Genomic DNA, 5,987 nt, shown 5'->3' on the forward strand with positions numbered 1-5,987 from the left:
AGCTCCTGAAGATTTGGGAGGAAAACCACCCTCTTCTCATCCCTGTGTAAAGTAGCTTTTTCTGACTGGGATTCACACGTCATTAAAACAGACACTTCATTAAAACAGACACTTCATTAAAATCGGAAACACATTTAAAACTGAAAGTGTGGGGATAACTCACTACAACTATACAGAGAAGAAATCAATTACAAGCATAGTAAAAGAAATATTTTTTCACCTGATAGTATCCAATATGCATTGCACTGTAAATAGTGTGTTGTATTGTATAAAGACACTGTGTTTCTCAGCATGTAAACCATTTAATTGCAACAATGACTCACATTTCAGCTGCAGAGCTAGACATGTATGTTTTCTGAATATGCCAAATAGGCAAGACACCAACCAGCCTTGGTGTATTTAGAAGAATATTCCTAAACCACATTTCAAAGTAAACAGGAAAGCTAAACTATTTGTTGAGGGGGTATTTTTGTTTGGGTTTTTTTGTTTGTTTGTTTTATAAGCATCCTGATGTTTGCTTGCAGCCTTAATACATATTAAAATGAAAGTATATGAAAAAGTGTTAATGAATCATCTGTAGAATGAATTTACCCACCATCTGAAAAGATGCTGGAAATTTTGAAGAGTGTCAAAGTGTGACTTTGCTCACATATATTTTCCTTCTCCCGTTTTTAAATCCAGAATGTGCCTAAAGAAGTGACAGATTTAATGAGACAAGTTTTAAACTGAAACCGGAGAAGATCCTCCCTATTGTACTGAAAACCATCATACAGAGGAGCTGTTCTGAGGCTGCTTGTGATCTGCAGTAACTCAAACTTTGCGTCAAGTGGGGTCCATGCAGATGAATAGTCTGCACAAAACATGGAAGAACTCCACTTCCCAGCCGAGTCAATAATCACTATCTGCAAAACTGCTGAACCAGGAAAGCTGAAACATTCCTTGCTAAATTTCCATTTTCTACATGTAGCGGACCATTCACTTTATTCACTCAGCTATACCATATCTGATAAACATACTTCGCCATCATACCATCTGGGACTTCTTTAAAGTACCTACAGAGTTAACGCCCAAACCCATGAACTGTAGAGGCAGAGCGAGGGAGATGGTGGGAAAAGGTTAGCGGGAAGAGGATCACCTCCTTACAGTAGCCCAGGCTTGTGCCAGATTAGTGACTGCACTACCATGGCCTGAATGTAAACAGAACAGAAATTTCCTGTCTTGGATTACATGGCAGGGGACGAAAGATTTGACGTGTGAATGAGGGGAGGATAAAAGGGTAAAGCCCCGAAGTACACACAACAGCAAGTCTGTGAGTGGCGAGCCCAAGTTCAAAATGCTCCTGGAGATCCACTTCCGATGAATTGCTTTAAAAAGACTGATCTGCACATTTATCGTAAGTACACCCTGGGATTGCCCCGTGAAACAAAAATACCTTGTCTTCCAGCCATCCCGGGGAATAAACACACTGGGCTTCAGACAGGCGTTAGCTGGTGATGGATCTGCGCCCACCTACCAGCTGGGTCTGTTTGCAGGGGATCTGCTCCTGCTAAACACAGTGCAGCGATGCTGCCGTTACACCCGGTGGGCCAGCAGAGTGGGTATGAGGCTGTCCTGCCTCCCCAGCACCCATCCCTGGCAGAGCAGTCTGCGTTGGGAGATCTGTTAGCCCAGCTGGTGCCTGTTAACCTGCTGCCCCAAACAGATAGGCCGGGTAATCCTCGCAAGGAATCCTAACGTGCTTTGGGTAAGGCTGTTACAGCCAGCACCATCCAAAGCACCTGGCAGGAGGTCTGTGGAGATAACATCCAGGCTTTCTGGCTGAGAGATGGGCTCACAGAGAGGGACCAAAGGAGAGAAGGGAGGTCAACACCTCTCCACCAACTTTTCAGTGCAAGGAGGCAGGAGTGTGAGACGACCTGTTCAAATCCCAGCTGCATGATATGTGGGAATCACCGCTAGAGACAGCACCTACGTTCACCGGGCTGGACTGCACAATACTGCGAGGATCTTCATCGCTGGGGTCTTGTCTGCAGCCTGCTCGTAGGCTTGCGGCTGTCAGATCCCACTTTAAATCTGCGTTTCTTTCTCACTTTGTAGATGCAGCATCTGTCTCGCTTGTTATATTGGGGGTGGGAGGGAGATGTGTAATTAAGTGCAAATAGGGTTCTCATGATGCAATACAGACTCATATAATACTTCCCAGGTGCCACTGTCTCAAACAGCTTGGCAGGAGTTTCCCAGTTGCGAGGCTAGGAGTTAAGAATAGCAGTAAACTTGTGTGGTCCTGCAGAAGCTCTCCTTACGTGCGCTGCTCCGACCCTGCCTCTGGGAACAGCTGTGCAAGTCCACACTCGTGGCTGGGCTGGTATTTTGAAGGGAAGCTTGGGTTAGTTTTTGTCTTTCCCCCCCTCTTCCTTAAAGACAGCCTTCACTTAAAACTAAGTTCTCTAAGTTTATCAGAGGGCGATAGTGCTGTCAAAGCCACTGCAAGCAGCTGGTTTGTGTTGTGTTCAAGAGACACAGCGTAGGACTAAAAAAAAACCCCGTAAGTAATCGCTGCAGAAATCAAGTGTGGAGGAATACTGTAAATTGCATCAAGATACAGGATGGCCACTTAAGAGCAGCTAACTGGTTTGCCAGTTGTGCTGGAAGATGGAGAATGAACTGTCATCAGGGTTGTGAGATGAGGGATGTGGCTTCCGAGTACGCAAAGAGATCAAGAACAGGCAATGCTGCAATTTCCATCTCTCCCAGCCCTGACATTTCCTTTCTGCCATGACTGTATTGGGTAGGAAGGACTTATTTTTCTAGCAAATGCTCAACTGATGAATTCCAGCTGCTTACCACAATTTTTGCCTGGACCCCAAAAGTATTTTAGCTTTTGGCAAAGGAAATTGGGATAGGTGTTATTTTAATAGGTAAAAGCACAAGGCAGTAATTTCCCTCCAAAATGATTGCTCATCCCAGACTAAGTTCTTGCTACTGCTGCTCCTGGCTCAGCCTTGGCAGGTGGCTCAATAAACTGATAATATGCTGCACAATCTGACAAGGAGCTTTATCAGTCAAAACAAGCCCTGATGTTCAGCTCAACAGGAAAGTTCAATCACTCTTCTCTAGTGGAATCAGTCTACACGTAGTGCTTTCATCCCAAGATAATGTTAGACTGCAGATTTGGATCTTTTCTCACTGCTCCAGGGCTATTTATATCTTTGTACCTTGAGGGTTTACTAATTAGCAGCCTTCTTCCACACCCTTTGATATCATTAAAGTAATCTCAGTGTAAGCGACTACTTTCTGATGCTATCTCTGAGGGAGTGGAAAACAGCTGGAATCATTCAGAATATGAGAGTTTGAGTACTTCTCCAACAGCGGTGATTGAAAGATGGCAATAGTTCTGCTTACGCAGGCAAAGCACCCTGGCTTCTTCGGGATGGTTGTGGCCAACGGGGTATGAGAGACATTTACTGTCAGCTGAGCCCAGAATCAGTAGATAGCAGGGGTTAGTTGGGGCTTTTTCTTGTCATTGCAAGCATCATATTATCAGGCAAGCACCTTTCAATTGTGTTTTGCTGCCCCACTTGCCCGCCACCCCATTTGCCTCGTCCTGTTCAGCACACGGGGTCTCACAGAGTCAAAAGACACTTGGCACATTCGGGGCAAAGTAACAACAAAACCAGGGGACCTGAATACGAGGGCTTTGTGAGGACTCTAAGAAAGCAGCTGAGAGCTCTGTACTGCCTGCCTGGAATTACTCAGCGTTTCCCACGTTTTGCAAACCCTCTGGTTCCTGGTTTCTCACACAGGAGACCTGGGATAATTTGTTTGGAAGATGAATTTAACACTGCTGAAAACTCTTCTCAGGTAGTTTCTAATACTAAGATGGGTGAGGTTTGTTTGCACCATAATTGCATTCCCCACCCCCCACCTTACTCGCTTGCTGCTCCACAACACGAGTTAATTCAAAGGCCTGTCATTAACTTCACAACTCATTCTGCAAAGTTCAAAACTGGAGATGGGACAAAGTTTCCTCCATGTAAAGAATGCACTTCAGATCAGAACAACTCCGATGTGAGCCAATGGCAGCTCCTGCTCAAAAGATGAGCCCTCGTAGGAAAACATGCCGTTTCCAACAGTCACTTTGATACCTGTCATTAATTGCCTGCTCTTGCTTGTATGGTCTCACAGCAGCCTCTTGCCCTTTGCTCCTTTTTGTTCTTGCTCCTGTTTGAGCACTTCATTTTGTTGCCAGTCTCTTGCTCCCCTTCAGGACCATTTCAGAGAGATAATAAAATGCTCGTGCAGATAGAAAGAACCAGATACAAACGGCTGTGCGAGTGTATTTATGTTTATAGCGTGAAGCCAGAGAACAGGCTGTCCTGGGTTCTGGTTTCCAACTGCAGCATAAATCCATCAGCGAATATGTTACAACCCCAGAGAAGAAAGCAGAAACTTACCTGCAGACACTGCAGGACATCCACCAGAGCCATGTCTCACGTGTCTCCCTGTTCCTTAATCTTCCAGAAGTGCAAAAGATGGAGGCTTTTACTCTGAATTAAATGAGCTGTCATTTTGTTTTGTTGGTGGGGACTGCAGAAAGGACTCAGGGACGCAAAATCAGATAAGGAGCATTAAATACCTAGTTACCTGCTTGAGGTCTTCCTCAGCTGAGGAAGCACTGGGACACCTTGAAGCAGTGTCCTGGGCCACGTGCTGTGCTTGCTGTCCCTCATCCACCTGCCCAGCTGGCGTTACCAGGACCCTGGGCTCCCTTCCTCAAAGCAGCTATTAATTGAATATCATCCTCTCTCAGCCACTCTGGGAGAAGCATCTAAATACTGAACACAGAACAAACTTCTTCACCAAGCTTGATGCACATCGCATTTACTGAACTATAGCCCTATCGCGGGCTGATAACAATTCCCTCCGCCAGATAGCAGTCGGCAAAGGGAAAGCTGGCACAGGTGGCTTCTCAGAACAAAGGAAAAGACATAATAAGATATTTTTTGTCTTACTTCCTTTGGATGTTTGGTACACAGGGCCATGCTAAGTACAAACCAGATAACAAGCTAAGAGGATTGTTTTGGCTGACTCGGAGTCCATCTCTGTTCTGGTGGAAAGACATGACAGCAACATATGCAAGAAAGGCTGGCTAAACTGAAGCCTTAATGTGAGATGGTCACATCTCAATAGTCTTTGAGATAAATGGCCTTTTCTTGTCTACCATATGGATTCGCTTCCCATATAGCAAGAGAATCATAACATTGGCTGAAGGAGAGGTGTTATCCAACTGCACTTACTGTGCCAAGCTGGGAGAGGAGAGAAAACTTGGAGGGCAGAGAGAGACCATCTCTGGAGAAGCCATTCTGCTGAGGGGAATGGAGAGGTGAAATTGGTGCAAGAAGTAATGAGCAGCACAGGAGGCTCAAGAGAGCCTGCCCAAGCAGTTAGGCTGAAAGACAATTAGTCTGGATGAGAAGTGACCACCTCCCTGACATTCTTCACTCTCTTAATTGGGCTTGCACAACACCCTCACCGTTCAGTGTGCCTCAGGCCAAGCACATGCTCACGTAGCTGGTTCAGGGTCTTGGTTTGAGAGCAGGTTATCTAGTCACGACTGACATCAGTGGGAGTTTTGCTGAGGATATAATTGGGATCTCAGTGATGCTCTTGAGAAGAGCTAGAAGCAAAGCATGAATGGGGTCTACTCCAGCTTTATGCTTACACTGTGAGCACGGTCTTACTACTAAGTCAGGAGCTGCAAACACCATCTTTCACCCTAGAAATATTTTGTAACTTAACATATGAGTTGTCAAAGTTAAAGAGATATGAAATTAATATTAAAAGCCAAAGCAAATGCACTCAATGACAAGGCAAGTCCATGCTTCAAGTCGTCTTTGGTTTTATAACCCAATTTAGCCCAGGTCTATTAAGAGCTTTTCCTGGTGAAAGGGTGAAAGTATTTTCTCTGCTATAATCATATCAGCCTG

General features: G+C 45.2%; 1 long non-coding RNA gene across 1 annotated transcript; it reads right to left on the minus strand.

Moving 5' to 3' along the window:
- Nucleotides 1-472: 472 nt before the first annotated feature.
- Nucleotides 473-4,835, minus strand: LOC119147201. Its single transcript, XR_005103967.1, has 2 exons — nucleotides 4,645-4,835; nucleotides 473-688 (listed from the first exon to the last, which is right to left on the minus strand). It is a non-coding gene; the product is annotated as an uncharacterized LOC119147201 (long non-coding RNA).
- Nucleotides 4,836-5,987: the final 1,152 nt, after the last annotated feature.

The sequence above is a fragment of the Falco rusticolus genome, chromosome 4 (genome assembly GCF_015220075.1).
Source record: "Falco rusticolus isolate bFalRus1 chromosome 4, bFalRus1.pri, whole genome shotgun sequence".
NCBI classification, from domain to species: domain Eukaryota; kingdom Metazoa; phylum Chordata; class Aves; order Falconiformes; family Falconidae; genus Falco; species Falco rusticolus.